Genomic DNA, 18,108 nt, shown 5'->3' with positions numbered 1-18,108 from the left:
TGGGTTGATAGTTGTGCAAATAAATGAAGACCAAGCCAATGAGAACAGCAAAGGCTATTCAGAGCTTGTTACAGCAAGAGAGTCAGCCACCGTCACTTGTGTTTGGCAGAGATTCAAAGGCAGCCAGGGGAGTAGGAGAGCTTCACAGAAGAGAAAAGGGAAGGCTCCAGGTGCGCCCTGATTGTAGGCTGTTGGCCTGGGAAGCTGGAGGTGGGCTAAGGAGCGGGGCTCCTATGTGATTGGTTAGGGTGCATATTTGGCTTTCTCTGGTTGGCACTAAGTTGGGAGTGAGGTCAACAATCAGGAAAGCTGTCAGTTATTAAGTCCTGGCCATTTGGGGCAGATGGTTGCAGAAGTTATTGTTTAGCTTCCTGGATTGTCACTAGAGATGGCAGCCTGGCTTTTGTAAGTCTGACTGACAGCAGGCTGGCTTCCCGGGCTGTTGATTGTAGATGGGGGGTTGGTTTCCTCACAGGCTGCTGCAGGTTGTGGGTCAGAGTTCTGTTTTTATACATGGTCTGCTCATTGTCCATTTTATATTCAGTCTCTCATAGTTGAGACCAAACACTGACAAATATCTTTCTTTAAGTTCTTGTTTTGCTACAACTTGTGTGACCTTGAGCAAGTCACTCAATTTCTCATGTATACGTAGGATCGTATTACCTGCCCTGTCATAGCTCACAGGGTTGCCAGGGGTCACATGAGATAAACAAATACACAGTATGGTGTTTTGCCAAAAGATTTATGTTCTGCTCAAAGACTTACTTTCGGTTTCAGGTTCAGAGGATTCACTGGCAAAATAACCACTCCTCACTTCAATAAGCAAGAAATAAGGAAATTTATTATATTAGTAGTAGGTTACAGTATGACAAGCAATAGATATATATGTACATACGTCATCAATTTGGGAGCATTTACATTGCCAAGTATGTTACTAGTTTGAGAGAACATTTATCACCAAATTGAGAGAACGAGGAACATCATCAACCTGGGAGAATTTGCATCACCAGGTTGGGAGAACAAGCAATATATATAAAGAGATAGAAGCGCATACATCAGCAATTTGGGAGAACTTCATCCAGATTCAAGCAATGTTGGGAGATCCCTGGGACAGCAATCTGGAGTCCCAGTTGGGAAGGTTCCGGGCAGTGTGTCCACCCCACGGGTGAGACTTCAAAGTGTCGTCCCAAGGAATCCTGCTTTTATCGCCAAGCCGCAAGCTGATAATCACCAGCTTACGTGCAAACGTGCAGCTCTGGCTATTATGTTAAATGTTTTTATTTCTAATCGTAAGTCTCAGAATGTTCGCTGATCGCTGGGAACTGGCCAGATTCCCAGGGCCCAGGAAGCTTTGAGACTTATTCCCTTTGCTGGTTCTCAAGACTTGCTGGACTTAATCCCTTCCTTATCTGTTGGTTCTCAAGACCTAATTTCGTGACTTCTGCTGGTCAGCACTTTGGCATGTAACTCTTTTCAGGGTCTCTGTTCAGTCAAAGGCCTATTATTGCCTCTGAAGCCTGAAGAAGACTACTTTTATTAACTTCCCAAACATATGGTAGCCTGTTCTCTAGGATGTTGAATAAATTCTAATGATGACAATGATAGAGACCAGTATGAAGTAATAGCTATCTTCACTTTTCCCTTCCCTGCTCTAAGATATATGAAACCATATTGTTATTGGTTGTAAAAGGTTAATTAATATTAAATTAGCACCTCTGGCACTCATTAAATTTTGAACCACTTTCTTCATGAAGTCTCCCCGTTACTAAGTAAACAAGAGAAAATGCACTGTTTCTTATTGTTCAACACTTCGGGTAACAGACCCGTTTTGGGAATTTGAGGAAAGTTACGTATGGATCCTCTTCCAGAAAAGTACACATGTGCACATATACCCAGTTTTACACAAAATTTCAGGGGGGTCATGCATGAGGAGTCCATTTATGTAGACTTTCTGAGGCAGAGGTTCTCAACCTGGGTTGCATATTAAAAATGTCTGGGTAGTTTTAAAAAATCATGTGAGGGCTTCCCTGGTGGTGCAGTGATTGAGAGTCTGCCTGCCAATGCAGGGGACACGGGTTCGAGCCCTGGTCTGGGAAGATCCCACATGCCGCGGAGCAACTAAGCCCGTGCGCCACAACTACTGAGCCTGCGCGTCTGGAGCCTGTGCTCCGCAACAGGAGAGGCCGCGATAGTGAGAAGCCCGCGCACCGCGATGAAGAGTGGCTCCCGCTTGCCGCAACTAGAGAAAGCCCTCGCACAGAAACAAAGACCCAACACAGCCATAAATAAATAAATAAATAAAAGTGAAATTCTTTAAAAAAAAAAAAAAAAAGGGAGGGGCAGGAGTGTCTTTACTCATCACTTTATGACTAACAATTATTCTTTCATTAAAAAAAAAAAAAATCATGTGAATTTTTAAGCAGGTTGACTCCAAGCCCATTAAATCAGAATCACTGGGGGTGAGACCCAGACATCAGTCTTTTGAAAGCTCCTCAGATTTAAACTGTTGCTCTAAGGCAGTGGTTCTCAAGCTCTAATGAACAGTGTAATAACCTGGAGAGCTTGTTAAACCCAGATTGCCTGGCCCCATCCCCAGAGTTTCTGATTTGGTGGGTCTGGGGTGGGAAGTGGACATTTGCAGATTGAAAAATTCCTCAGGTGATTCTGATGCTAATCTCTAAGACTCACAGCCCTGGAGGAAGGAAACCAGGGTCCAACCTGAGACCTGGTATTTGAGTGACTCAGAGGTCACACAAATGCAGCAACACACCATTCTCATCATCTTGGGTACAGGCAAGCATGTGGCTGCATACTCTTTGAGTGAGTAATCACCAAATGCTTGTGTTTCTCTAGGGTTCGCCAGCCCAGAGGAGAAATCAGAAGATAGAAAACATCTCCAGAGCTCAGTCCTAACAATGGATTTGCTAGTCCTATACCCTCCCTGGAGTCCTTCCATCTTACATGGCCTGTTGTCTTTCAGGCTGCAGAGAGGGTGCCGAGAACTGAACTCTATTGGGGAAATAGAATTAAGAACAGAACCTTCTTCCAGCCCAGAAATTGTCTCCACAAAGGTAGTAGAGAAAGAAACCAGTTTTATTATTGAATAAGCATTAAACCAGCAAGTGATGCACATCACAGGCAACCCGCTTAGAGATTGCAAAGCAGAAAGTAATCTCACCTTTTATATAGCCAAGCAGATACAACTCATTACAGACACGTTCTCAAGATAAACAATAACTAGTTCTCAAGTAAGAGGACTTGACAGCACCATTTGTCACTAACTTTATCCAGTAATTGGGGTGACTATCTGTGTTAGCTAATTGGCTTTATGTAGAGGGAAAACAAACTTCTCATCCCTCTATGAGATCCCTCCTACAGCTTGGAGCCAGGTGCTCACAGAAAATGGGAGATCTGGGCTCTGTCTGTCTTGACATTTACATTTTAAAGAGATGGGTCCCAGTCTTTGAGAAAGGCATTTCTGGGTTGTAAAGCTGACAAAAGACCTACCTAGTTCTCAAAAGGATTTATCTACATTTCAAAGAGAGAAGAAATTACAGCTTTAGGGGTTCTAAAATAAATGAAAATAGAAGGGAGGGGAATCTTTCCCCTTACTTTCTACAGGGAGAATTATACCTCTTATTTTAAATAAAATCCTTACACTCTGTCTTAGGCTGCTTGGGCTACCTTAACAAAATTCCATAGACTGAATGGCTTAAACAGCAAACATTTATTTCTCACAGTCCTGGAAACTAGGAAGTTGAAGATCAAGGTGCTGGCAGATTTGGTGTCTGGTGAGGGCTCACTTTCCGGTTTGCCTATGGCCTTCTTCTCTCTATGTCTTCACATGGCAGGGAGAGGGAGGGAAAGAGCATGAGCTCCTGGTGTTTCTTTTTTTTTTTTTTTTTTAAAGCGGGAGTGGAGATCTAGAAAGGGGGAACAGTTTAGTTTCTGATATACATTTTTAAAAAAAATTTATTTATTTATGTATTTATTTTTGGCTGTGTTGTGTCTTCATTTCTGTGTGAGGGCTTTCTCTAGTTGTGGCAAGCGGGGACCACTCTTCATCGCGGTGCGCGGGCCTCTCCCTATCGCGGCCTCTCTTGTTGCGGAGCACAGGCTCCAGACGCGCAGGCTCAGTAATGGTGGCTCACGGGCCTAGTTGCTCCGCGGCATGTGGGATCTTCCCAGACCAAGGCTCGAACCCGTGTCCCCTGCATTGGCAGGCAGATTCTCAACCACTGCGCCACCTGGTGTTTCTTATAAGGACACTAATCCTATCGATCAGGACCCCACCCTTATGACCTCATTGTACATTAATTACCTGCTTGTAGGCCCTATCTCAGTACTGTCACACTGGGGGATAGGGCTTCAACATATAAACTTTGGGAGACACAGTTCAGGCCATAGAACTCACAGTCTGAGAGCTGTGTTCAACACAACTCCCTGTACCACCCCACTGCTAGAAGCTTTTCAACTTAGTCTCTCTGTGGCATCAGCACCACTGTGGGGTTGCCAGGCAAGCAGCTGCCAGGCCAGATCAACCCGTTGGAATGGTTCTCTCTTGCCTATCACATCCCTACCTCCATCTTCTTAGAGGGTAACCGTCTTTGTATCCTTTCTTCTCCTCATCATCCAAGGGTTGAAAAGGCCTTGAGGGGACTTTGGTCAGACTTTATCTAACAACATCCCAGGTGAGTTCTGAGAGTTCTTTTTACTACAGTCTTCCTCCCCAGTTAAAGTTCATTTATTGTGCATTGTGCCATGGATTTAGTTCCATCAAGCCTGCTCTTTGACCTGGGACCCAGTCTCCTTGGATTCAGAGAGAAGACAGGCAGCATATGGGGTTTTAAAGCCTCATGGGAAAGGTGATAAGATTTAGAAATTGTTCCTTATGAGAACTTCCCCCAGGAAATTTGATACTCTTATGGAGGTAAGATTGAGACCCCGAAAGGGCATACTTTAGTCACAAAAGTAGGCTATAAACTTTCTTTTTTTTTTTAATTTTTAAAGTTTTATTGGAGTATAGTTGCTTTACAGTGTTGTGTTGGTTCCTGCTGTACAGCAAAGTGAATCATCCATATGTATACATGCGTCCCCTCCCTTCTGGATTTCCTCCCCATTTAGGGCACCATGGAGCACCGAGTAGAGTTCGCTGTGCTATACAGCAGGTTCTCAGTAGTTATCTATTTTATACATAGTGGTGTATATATGTCAATCCCAATCTCCCAAGTCATCCCACCCCCCTTTCCCCCCTTGGTGTCCATACATTTGTTCTCTACGTCTGTGTTTCTATTTCTGCTTTGCAAATAGTTTCATCTGTACCATTCTTCTAGATTCCATATATATGTGTTAATACGTGATATTTGTTTTTCTCTTTCTGACTTACTTAACTTTGTATGACAGTCTCTAGTTCCATCCACGTCTCTGCAAATGGCACAATTTCATTCCTTCTTATGGCTGAGTAATATTCCATTGTATATATGTACCACATCTTCTTTACCCGTTCCTCTGTTGTGGACATTTAGGTTGCTTCCATGTCCTGGCTATTGTAAATAGTGCTGCAATGAACACTGGGGTGCATGTATCTTTTCGAATTATGGTTTTCTCTGGGTATATGCCCAGAGAGTGGGATTGCTGGTCATATGGTAGTTCTATTTTTAGTTTTTTGAGGAAACTCCATACTGTTCTTCATAGTGGCTGTATCAATATAATCTTTCTTTAAAAGAGGTGGCTTAGGTTAGCTGTAAGGATAACTGTTTTGCTAACTGGAGAGCCACCTACCACAGCCCCTATTCTCCTGCTCTCACAATGTTGGTGCCCATTCTGTCCTCCAGGTAAGTGGTGAACAAATATTTAAAGTATGCTGGCTTGGAAGCTTCCAAATTATATTTATTCCAGCTTACCTATGTGTCTCCATCTGACCCTTATCTTTAATTACAGCCCCACCCCCATGCCAACACATACACTCCCTCCTCCAAGCAGTTGTCTTCTTCTTGGTTGACTGAAATCCTGTGTTTTTCATTCAAACTTTACTAAGCTTATAACAGTATTATCTTTAAGACTACCAAAATTCAAAGCGATTGATTAAAATATGACATATGGCAATGTTCTCCAAATTACTCTTTGTATTCCTTTAGCCAGAATCTCTCTTTCTACACTTTTGTCAACTTCTTGGTCGTGTGGCTTGGTCCAAATTCCCATCCCAGTGGGGCAGACTGAGGCTTGCCCCATGTGTTCTTAGCTCTATGCCTCTTCCATACATTTAAAAGTGGGTAGGATAGTTTTCTTGCTACTTGACAGGAGTAAGGGCAGAACCACTAGAATAGTATAAAATGGGAAAAAGGAGAAGAGGGTTTTAGTATTTTGTTTTGTCCAGAGGTAAGAATTGCAACAGAAAAAAATGACTCAGAATTATGAATGCTCACTAGGAGCCCATCATGGTGTTTCATATGCATGAACTCATTTAGTCCTCACTGCAGCCCTTTGAAGGGAAAACAGTTAGGATCCAGGTTCTACAGATGAGAAAGCAGAGGATTAGAAGGGTTAAGTACCACTCAAGGCCTGGGGTTTGCAGAGCACCCTGAAAGCAGAGGCAGTGCCATGTTTACATTTCTCCATCCCCGGAGCTTGGAGTAGAGTCTAGAACGGTGCTGTGCAATAGAAATATAATGAGATCCACATCTGTAATTTAAATTTTTCTAGTGCCACATTAAAAAAGTAAAAATTAACATGTGAAATACATTTTAATGATATAGTATATTTAATCCAATATATAAAAATGCTACCATTTTAGCATGTAATCAATATAAAATTATGAATGAGATGCTTTGTATTTTTTATCATACTAAGTCTTTGAAATCTAGTCTGTATTTTATACTTAGAGCACATCTCAATTTCAATCAGCCATAGTACAAAGTACCCAGTGGCCATACGTGCCTAGTGGCTACCATATTAGATAGCATACTGGATACCATATTACAATGCAGGTCTAGACTCTAGTAGGAGACTGTAGTAGAGACAGTAATGCTCACCAAATATCCACGTGCTCCACTACGTTTCCCAGCTCCTCTTGCAGTTGGGAGAGCACATAATTAGTTCTAACCAATGGGCTGCAAGCAATAGTTACATGTGCCATTTTGGGGTCAAAGCATTGAACTGTCAGTGCAAGCCACCCCCTGATAGGTTTTTCCTTTGCCGTGGCAACTGAGGAAGCCTTGTGTTATGTTGGTAGAGGCAACCTGGATGTCTCAGTTGCCACGTGGTGGGCAGTTGCCCTAGAGATATACTTTGACTTTGCAGGGGGAGAAATAAACTTCGGTCGTGTTAAGACACAAAGATTTTGGAGTTGTTTCTTTTGACAGCAGATCCTAGCCCTCCCTGACTAAAGAGGTAATCACAGATTTTGGTGAATGAATGAGAGAGTGAAGGGACAAAAAGAGAGAAGAAGAACCATCTTCCTCCAGGGACCAGAAGAATGGGGGGGTTTGCACCAACCAGCTACTACAACCTTAACCCGGAAATACTGGAGTGATTTCAGACTGTACTAGGCCTGATCCTGTCCTCTTGCTAGAAATAATGGAGCAATCCAAGATAAGGGGATGAACACTAGGACACTGGACCATTTACCACGGATGATTTCACTTGAAGAAAGTTTGTGTCTTGACATTTCTTTTTCCTTTAACAACATTTACTCCATGTCTTTTGATTATCTTGTTTGCTGGACTGCACTGGGTAAAGTGTAAAAAGAAGGCAGCATCAGAAAATCCATAAGGCAAAGAAAAAGTTGTGGGCAAGAACTTATCCTCTAATGGGCAAGAGAATTCTCTATTTTTGGTAGAGGAAGCTAAAGAGAAATCTTATTTCATCCAGTAAACTGTAAACCACAATCTAATAAGGCACAATGGCTGGATTAGGTGCTAGGGCTTTAGGACCTAAATAGTTTTGCAATTAAAGGCTATCTCTCAGTTTTCAACATCTCTTGGAAAAGTTGTAAAAATTTATTGAATCCATTGCATCAATTTATTCCTGAAAGCATCATATTTAACTTATGAGGCTGTCAGCAGAACTATTCATAATTCATCCGAGACACCTTCAACTCATGATGACTCACGTTCCCTTGATGTTGAACTGCTTATAAACTACAAAGACTGACATTTCCAGCATGCAGAGAGATTATTTTCTTAATGTCATTGCTGTTTATATCATGGTCTGTCAAGGTCAAGGACTCGTGCAGCCATCAACGCTGAGTCACTGTTGCTGAGCACCTAGCACGTGCTCAGCATTCTGCGTGCATCGTCTTCTCTAATCCTCACAACAGCTCAGTGAGCTCGGCATTATTATCCTCATTTCAGAGATGAAGAAACTTGTCTCAAAAAGTGAAGCACCTTGCCCCGGTTCACAAAGTGAGGCAGTGGTGGTGTTGTAACTCCAACCAAGCTTTATCTGATCCCCAAGACATGCTTCTACCCAGGGAACCATGCTGATTCCTAATGTGGAAATGGATATTGTGTTAGTTTGCTAGGGCTGCCATTACGAAGTACCACAGACTGGGTGCTTTAAACAAATTTATTCTCTCACAGATTTGGAGGCCAGAAGTCTGAAATCAAGGTGTCTCCAGGGTTGGTTCCTTCTGAGGGCTGTGAGGAAAGGCTCTGTTCTTGGCCTCTCTCCTTGGCTTGTAGGTGTGCCTTCTCCCTGTGTCTTTATATCATCTTCCCTCTGTACAATGCCTGTGTCCGGACTTCCTCTTCTCAGAAGGACACCAGTCATATTGATTAGGGCCCACCCTAATGACCTGTACAAAGACCCTATCTCCAAACATAGTCACATGCTGAGGCTTGGGGGTTAGGACTTTGATGTATGAATTCTAGAAGGGATAAAACCCAGCCCATAAAGATATGCAGCCAATTTGTTTTTCTAAAAGGTTGCAGTACTGTTTATTTTGGGGATGTGGCCTTTGTTTGAATCCTTCTAACTGGCATTTCAGGAGCTGAGTCAGAGTTTGAGTTGTGCCTGATTTGTATTCATCCTCTTTAAGGCTGAACTTGGAAGTGTCAACTGATAGCAATAGCGGGCTCATGGAGCCACGGCTGCCTTTGGCTTCGGTGTGCAAAGGGCTACATGAAAAAGATGGATTTAAGGTATTTGGTTGATCTGAGTCACTGCTCCTTCCTGTCTCAAAAGACTATTTAGAGATTAATTGGATAAAAATTGCAACATAATTGGGTGGTTGGGAATTGGAAGTAGTGACTCAGATTCTTCACAGTACCTGGTATAAATGATAAGTGAGGGCTGGTACACTGAAGCTTTTGTGTCACTAGCTATGTGGAGGGCACGTTTTATATTGATTGGGTTTGAATGGAAAGGAAAAAGGATCTGGGACGGGCTTTGGGATCTGTGTATGTATGGTGTAGGGTGGGGGATGTGTTTGAGCCGGGCAAGTCAAGGGCACAGAGGTAAGGAATGACCTACAAGGAACAGCAGTCCTCAGTCAGGGGGAAGAGAAGCCATTAAAGGAAGGCCAGAGGCCATCTGTGTTAGCCCTGCTGACCTTTGCAGACACAGAGTTCTAAACCTAAATCTCTGAGACCAGTGATGCGCTCTCAGAGGATGGAGGTCCCAAGTTGGCTTCTTTTCTCATTTTCCTAAGGGTGGAACTTTGAAACATTCTGAGGCTCAGATTCTGTCTGCCACTGCCTCTTTCCAGTCTCAGATCTTGGAAAACACTGTGATGAGGGGCTCATCTGTATCTATTTTGGAAATGGACACACATCCTAATGGTGCTGTCTCAGCTTTGCCCTGCCCACTGGACGTGAATTCTAGAAGAAATCAAGCTGAGTGTTATGCAGCTGACCAGGTCACCCTTCCTGTTCTCAAAACACAAGCACATTGTGTCTGATAAAGATCACATGATGACTGCAGTTTTTTGTTGAGGACAGAGCTTCCTTAGTTATCCCAAGGGGATACAGTGCAAAGGGAGGGGAATTCTGCTTTATACCACTTTTGAGTCTTCCTGCTCTTGTTGGTGGCTCACAGTGGCTCTGTGTCTGGGCCTTGCATGAGATATGCAACCTGCCAGAGTATTTAGAATTGTTTATGACTGTTAGGAAAAAGACATTCATTTCCCCAAAGGAAATCTTACTCTGCCTCTGTGTAATTCTGCTCTAACCTGAGAGTATAAAAGCTGTACTCCTTGCGCTCTCCTGAAGAGAAATCTTTGTTTTCTGATCTTTAACAAGTAGGATGAGTTCAGGGTGAGATGAGATTTCAGCTTTTCCCTCTGTCATAGTCAGGCTTTTCAGAATGAAGCGTTAATGGATGCAGAAGCACTTTTACGTGCTTGGAGAATTGTTCTCGTAGGAGGACAAGATGTAATGTTCCTTGTAGAAGTCAGTCTAGTCTTTCGTGTGAAACCCACCAACACTAAAATTTGCACACCTACACCTTCTAGCTGTGCTCTTCTGGAGGTGCTGTCTCTTTGCTGTTCACTGTTTTCTCCTTGTTATATATGCCCTTGGGCTCATTTACTTATTTTTTAAAAAGAACGTTAACTCCTGAATGGAAACAATGGCATCTTTCTAACACGCTTGGTTTTGTATTTACCATAGTACCACAGAAATATACAAGTGTCACGACTGTTTATTCACCTTCATGAAAAAGGATTAAAAACCTGCTGGGAATTGAATTTGAAATTCTGTGAACTGATCTTGCAAGATAATTAGCCATCAGTCTGCCTCAGGAATGCTAAAAAGAACATAGAAGATGAGCTTTACATCTGGTTTTTTATAAAAGTAAAACAGGAAAGAGAAGGACCCTAAGAGATGATCCAGGCATTTGCTACATGGTCCCAGTAGCCCTGGAGGCTGGACTGAGCCCAGAGACTGGCACCAGAATCTTGGGTCTGCAAGAAACAGGGAAAGGTTATGGTCACTAGTCTGCTGTGCAATGGAAGTTTCCTTGGTCATCTCCAGTCTTTTTGAAGGACAGAGTAGAACTGGGGCTGCCTGTTTACTAGCCTCTACTAAGAGTGAGAATAAGGTCAGTGCTGGCATAGTGAGAAGCCTAGGTCTTTGGTATAGGATGAGACAGGTCAAGTGTATTAGTTATCTGTTGCTAGGTAAAAAGTTATCCCCAAACTCAGTATCTTAAAACAACGAACATTTACTGTCTCATAATTTCTGTGGGTCAGGAATCTGTGCAGCTTAGCTAGGTGTCTCTGCCTCTAGGTCTCTCCAGAATCTGCAGTCTAAGTGTCAGCTAGATTCTCATGGGCTCTTGCACTGAGTGAGGGCTTAGGTTCTTGCTGGCTGTTGGCCAAAGACCTCCCTCAGTTTTTTGCCTCATGAGCCTCTCCATAGAGCAGCTGGTTTCCTCAGAATGAGCAAATGAGAGCAAGAGAGGGTGCCCAAGATGGAAGCAGTCTTTTTGCAACCTAATCTCACAGGTGATATCCAGTAACTTCTGCCACATTCTTCTTTTTTTTTTTTTTTAAGACTTTTTAAAGAAAATTTTATTATTTTTGGCTGCATTGGGTCTTCGTTGCTGTGTGCGGGCTTTCTCTAGTTGCGGCGAGCGGGGGCTACTCTTCGTTGTGGTGCGTGGGCTTCTCATTGCGGTGGCTCCTCTTGTTGTGGAGCACGGGCTCTAGGCACGCGGGCTCAGTAGTTGTGGCTCGCGGGCTCTAGAGCGCAGGCTCAGTAGTTGTGACGCACGGGCTTAGTTGCTCCGCGGCATGTGGGATCTTCCTGGACCAGGGCTCCAACCCTTGTCCCCTGCATTGGCAGGTGGATTCTTAATCACTGCGCCACCAGGGAAGCCCATCTTTTTAGAAGTGAGCTGGTAAGTCTACCAGCACTCAAGGGGAGAGGATTACACAATGATTTGTCTACCATGAGACAGAATCACTAGGGTCCATCTTAGGGGATTCCCACTATATCAAGGAAGAACAAGATAGGAATAGCAGAGATCAGGTCACATGAGCAGAAATATGGAGAATCCAAACTCTAATAATAAAAAACAAACTCACAGGAGTTTGGGCTTTGGAACAGCTAGCCAGGAAGGACAGACATGAGACAATGAGACCTTACAAGCTAGGATAAATTTTGCTTAACTCATAAAAACGGCAAGGACCATAGTGTTACACATCTTCATATTCACTATAAGGCTGAGTAAGTACTATATCTTATACATATTTGTTGAATGCATGAAGCAGAGCATTTCATATTTTTTCTTAGTTATAGTGATTGGTTTTACTGCTTTCTTATAACAGTTTAGAGAATTTGAATCTCTTATAGAGTAAACCCAGATAGAATTAGGGTTTCTGTCATGACTAAGGTGGCTATATAGTATATTGTCCAAATATTTTGCCAATATTCACTTTTGAAAATGAGAGGAGGTACTATTAATGACTATGCAAGTTCAACAGACGTACACTGAGATCTTCCAGGAAACTGGGGTATATAGTCCTCCTAGCTGTTACCCTGGGACCCTTGCAATAACTTCAGAATCCTCTGGTTCGGGGAAGACCTCGCAGTCCTCCCGGCTAAAGAAGCTGCCGGGAGGACACTCTTCCTCCAGTCTGGGCCACAGCTTCCTTATTTGTGGAGTCAGGGGGGAGTGAGACAATGTCCCATTTTGCACCTAGCAATTGACCCTGTTATGTTTCCGCCACTCTGGAGATGAATGTAATTTTGAGGATCTCCTGGGTACAGAGAGTAATGAGAGTATCAGTCGACAAATGATTGTATGGATAAACAACTGTTCCTAATCCAAGCTCAAGTTCTGACTTTGGAAATCACTTCACCTTGCTGACTCTCCTTTTTCCTTTCCCTGTGAAATTTAAGGGAAATCTCCTTTTCCTGTAAATGAAAGTAAACAGCTCATGTCCCATGGTGATGGGAATAAAGATTCTAATTGTTTCAAATACTTTGTAAATAAAAGATATGGCAGAAAGGACAACTTACCTTCAGCATTATCACAATATTTACAAAGAGATTTAGATTCTTATATCAAAATCAATAGCTTTTGATCATTGAGCACTGTGAGCTTTCTTTTCAGGCTCAGGGCCATATCTGTGCCACAACTGCCCCGATAAGGCAAAAGCATCATGTGAGTAAATCTTCATAACTAACTGAGATGTAGTAGTCGTAATCTTTTTTTTTTTAAATTAATTAATTTATTTTATTTATTTATTTTTGTCTGCATTGGGTCTTCATTGCGGTGAGTGGGCCTCTCATTGTGGTGGCCTCTCCTGCCGCAGAGCACGGTCTCCAGGCATGCGGGCTTCAGTAGTTGTGTCGTGCGGGCTCAGTAGTTGTGGCTCGCTGGCTCCAGAGCACAGGCTCAGCAATTGTGGCGCACGGGCCCAGCTGCTCCGCGGCATGTGGGATCCTCCTGGACCAGGGATCGAACCCACGTCCCCTGCATTGGCAGGTGGACTCAACCACTGCACCACCAGGGAAGCCCGGTAGTCATAATCTTAAGTGTAGCATTGAGGGGAAACCATTCTCATATGACGTAAAGGCTGGTGCCCTGAACCATTTGATTTTCATTTGCCAATGGCTTCTAGAATTTCCTGGAAACATCTGAGGTTGAATCTGAGTGTATATCTTGTAAATCAATGATCTTTTCCCCTCATCCTCAGCCAACCTGCCTCAGCCAACCTGCCTTAACTAGAGGGAAAACACCCTCATGTCTCCATTCTAGCTTTTTTCCTTGGCCGAATGTATGCAGTTATGAATTGTGCTACTGATCTAACTCCATTGATATTCTGGGAAAAGTCCATCTTATCTATAAAGTCAGAAGGAAAGGTGGAAACCATGGAGAAGGACAATAGATTTTTATAGTATGGTCATGGAAAAACGACAGATTTCACAGTTTATCTCATATAATGGAAAGAGACTCTTGAATAGAGAGAGCCTTAGATAGAGTAATTTATTTTACCCAGAATTATGCACAGATAGATAAATGGTGCTTCTTTAACGAATATGTGTAAAAGTAACCATTTAACCTATAATGTTATGTTCAGTGTAGTTGATACAGAGGTGAAAACAATGGGCTGAAAAATGCAAAGCTTCCCTTGGAAGAAGTTCTGCTGGATTTGACCAGTTTCTTTTGACATGCATCAGGGGTTGTATTTCCATGGCAGGCTCAGAATTTCACAGCTTTTACGACATGTGACATTCTGAGTTATTTGGAGATTAAAAAGGAACGACACACCAGACTAGAAAAGCGTGATCACAGAGTGAATGGTCCACAATTGAAATCGAGGATGCTCCTTACTTTCTGAGGCTCCAAAATCCCTATGGCTCACACATCATATTTATGTCTTAACGACATCATAGGGCTTCATCACTGTTTTCCTGATGGACCCCCTCCGAAAAAAGTCCATCTTGGACCAAGTAGGCTTGCAGTGGGTACAGAACCTGGCCTCTGTTTCTTCTTGAAGGGCGGAGGTAGTGCAATGTGGTGGAGAGAAGCAAGGCATAAACTATAGAGTCAGAGAACTGGGATTTAGACCCAGCCTTGATCTTTCTGGTTGTGTCACCTTGGGCAAGTCAGTCAAAATCTCTGGACATGGGTTTCCTTATCTGTAAATGTGAAACAGTAATTAAACCACTCTAGAGATATGGTGGGTAAATGAAAGAGTGTTCCTAAAATGTGGTTATTAAATGAAAGAACACGTAAAAGCACAAGCATGATGCAGTAATCAATAATTGTTATTATCCAAGCATTCAGGGGGCATCCTCCGGATGGTCTTTGGGTTGGCCTTTTGAAGTGTTAATATTTACAACACAATAATAGTTGTATCTTTGTTTCCAGACTTAAAACTTATATCACATTAAAATGAGAAAGTATTTTCATAAATACTTCTGAATTTTTGCGGGGGGGCGTGGCAAGTGGAGATGGGAGAAATTGAGGGAGTCAGTGGAGACTTTCACTGTTATGGGCATTTCTGTGCATTAAAAATAATTTAGAGAGCTGTTGCTTACTTTGGAATTGATGAAATCTTCTCTCAATCTGTGGGAGGGAGGAGGTTCAAGCCACCTTCACTGACTTCTAAAATGTTTTATTGATGTACTATTTCAAAAACTTTCCTCCTCTAGGATGTTAAACAATAAAACAATCGCCCCATCCATCCCTCCAAAGGCCAATTCCTGGTCTTCCTCCACCCTCCCAGCTCAATTCTCAGGTGTCTATCATCTGTGACATTAGTCCTGCCTGCTTTCTAAGCCAGTTCTGACCAGCGGGAGTGAGCAGAAGCATCAGTTCACCAGTTGGAGCCGGGTACCCACGGAGAGCTTCTTGTTGGCCATTTCCTTTTACCACACCAGGATCCTTTACTTTCCCTGCTAGTTCTCCAGTTTCTTGTTGGCACTCCTGGGGGCTGGCCTCAGCCTCCCATGGCCCCCAGCTGCAGTCCTGGAAACCCAGTGCCCCCTTCTGACTTAAAGCATCGCGTGGTGCAGGCCTTGTGATGCTAACTACACATCGTGGCCCTTTGGGATTTCACTTCATCTCTGCCAGTTCCAGCTGGAGTCTGGACTGCCTTTCATCGTGTTTGTCTGACACTGAGCACTGGACAGAAGTTCGTCTTTCTTGCACCAGGGCAGCTTGTTCACCTCCGTCCAGCATGGTCCTGGTTTCCTCTCTGTTCTCTCTGACTCATACTTCAGAAGTCCTAGCATGCCTCATGCTTGAGAGTGTCCTAATGACTGGCAAAAATGAAAAGTAAAAATGGAGTCCTGTTTCTTCATAGCGAGACAAAGGTCTAGCTGTCAGCTAATTAGCTTTAGCATCAGTACTGGAGCCTGAGTTTAGTGGAAGATATGTAGCCTTTGGGGCAGACACACTTGGGTCCATATCCTGACTCAGCTTTGTGCCCTTGAGCAGGTCACCCAGCCTCTCTCAGCCAACATTTCCTCACCCTCAGAAGTCGATAAGGATACAACATTTTCAGGATTGTCGTAAGGATAAAATGAGACCATGCAGGTATGTAAATTAGCTGGCACATAGTAAACACACAGCAAATGTTAGAGATTATTGTTATTACCATGCTACTGCTGAAAAGAACTTAGATATGTGACACCACTTTCTAAATAGTGTTTCCAAATAGGATTTCTAAAGAATCCCAGCCAGGGAACAGGGACCCACGGAAGGTTTTCATGAAGAGTCAAAATGTTAAAACACATAGTAAAATTTATTAATTCTTTCTTGAAGGAGAATAGCTTTTTATTTCGTGGGAGAAAAAAAAATCCTTGGAATTCTCTAGTTGAGATGTGTCAATAAGTTCTAATGAAAACATGAAGAAAGAAGACAAACTACACTATGTCATTCAATGATGAATTCTCACTAAAAGTCAACAGATGTTCAGCAAATCAGTGATTCATTGAAAAGATTGCCCTACTGTGTTGTCACTATCATTCACAGTGATTCAATAAACTAGTCACATAAAAAAAATCTAATGTGCGTAATTTATCTCTGAGACACGTCTGTGTCTAACGAGTACAGAATGTCTGGGCCCCTAGACAGGTTGGTGTAATGACTACTAAAGGAATATGAGACATAAAGAGGGCTGGGCACCCTATCAGTCTGACAGAACGTCTGGCAAGGACATGACGGAATAGTAATGCAGTGGTGGGGGCCAATTGTCCAGAGCCTATCACTGGCTCTAGGAGGAGGGAACCCACTCATCTGCGGATGTTGGCTTCCTTGCAGCTGAACTGAATGGTTTGATTCGTCCACTCACAGTCGGACTGCATCAGCAAAGGAAGAGGCATCACTCTTTGGGAAAGTCAGACATTCCATGAATTGAGGACAAGATATAAATTATTAGAAGTTTTTGATATGTCAAGGTCTATTTGAGTATCTACCTCGGAGACATAATTATGCTAATCTTGACTTCTCCTAGTAAATGAAGATAACATTATTTAACAGGTAAACCTCAATGTGAGTGGTATATATATATATATATATATATATATATATATATATATATATATATATATATAAAATATATATATATATATATAAAATAAATATATATACATATACACATAATACAATGGAATATTATTCAGCCATAAAAAAGAATGAAATAATGCCATTTGCAGCAACGTGAATGGACATAGAGATTGTCATACTGAGTGAAGTAAGTCAGAAAGAGAAAGACAAATATCATATGATATCACTTATATGTGGAATCTAAAAAAATGGTACAAAAGAACCTATTTACAAAACAGAAATAGAGTCACAGATGTAGAAAACAAACTATGGTTACCAAGGGGGAAGGGGGGGAGGGATAAATTGGGAGATTGGGATTGACATATACACAATACTATATATAAAATAGATAACTAATGAGGACCGACGGTATAGCACAGGGAACTCTACTCAATACTCTGTAATGACCTATATGGGAATAGAATCTAAAAAAGAGTGGATATATGTATATGTATAACTGATTCACTTTGTTGTACAGCAAAAACGAATACAACATTGTAAATCAACTATACTCCAATAAAAATTAATTTAAAAAACCTCAGTGTGAGTGCCACAAAATATATATGTACAAATTAAAAAATAATAAATGAATAGCTGTGTACCAGTACCTTAGAAGCTTCCCTGTGAGACCTGTAGTCTGACAGAATCAGGTTCATTGACCCACTGCCATGAGGGAACCATACACCAAGAATCATTAGGTGTCAAAACAAACAAAGGAAAAGATGGAGATAGTATAGGATGGGGGGAGGGTAGAATTTAGGCTCAAAGCATTGTCAGATCTAGACTGCAAAGTGAACCCAAGGACCTGTTTCTTTGGACTCTACAAAGTTAAGTTAGACAAGGAATACTGAGTCCAGAAGCCTCTTATCTGAAGCTCTGCACTGATTATGAATCAAGAATGCTTCTCTGTGTCAAAGTGATTTAGATTCTTAGGCAAGAGTGGAATGTTTCATTCTTATTGATATAATGTCACATAGTGAAGTTGCTGATAGTCTATGACTTTAAACTACAGAGTTTCTCTAAATTATGTGTCAAGTTCATTGGTGATGGAGAAAAACTAACCAGGGAAGAGGGATAGCGAATAGTGGTGAGAAGGTTTTGCTTTAA

At 42.3% G+C, this 18,108-nt stretch overlaps 1 long non-coding RNA gene across 4 annotated transcripts in view; it reads left to right on the top strand.

The window, feature by feature from the left end:
* LOC309647396 overlaps positions 1–18,108 on the top strand; it is a 245,271-nt gene that overhangs the window by 77,805 nt on the left and 149,358 nt on the right. For 3 of the 4 annotated variants that reach the window (XR_014256009.1, XR_014256010.1, XR_014256012.1), the window contains exon 1: positions 2,405–9,140. The exons of the other annotated variant lie outside the window; for it this stretch is intronic. This is a non-coding gene — a long non-coding RNA (uncharacterized lncRNA). Of the gene's footprint in view, positions 1–2,404; positions 9,141–18,108 lie in introns of those variants that run through there. 4 annotated transcript variants of the gene reach the window in all.

The sequence above is a fragment of the Balaenoptera physalus genome, assembly GCF_965194825.1.
Source record: "Balaenoptera physalus genome assembly, chromosome: 18".
NCBI lineage: Eukaryota > Metazoa > Chordata > Mammalia > Artiodactyla > Balaenopteridae > Balaenoptera > Balaenoptera physalus.
The sequence above is the reverse complement of the archived record's forward strand: the minus strand, read 5'-3'. Positions and strand labels throughout refer to the sequence as shown.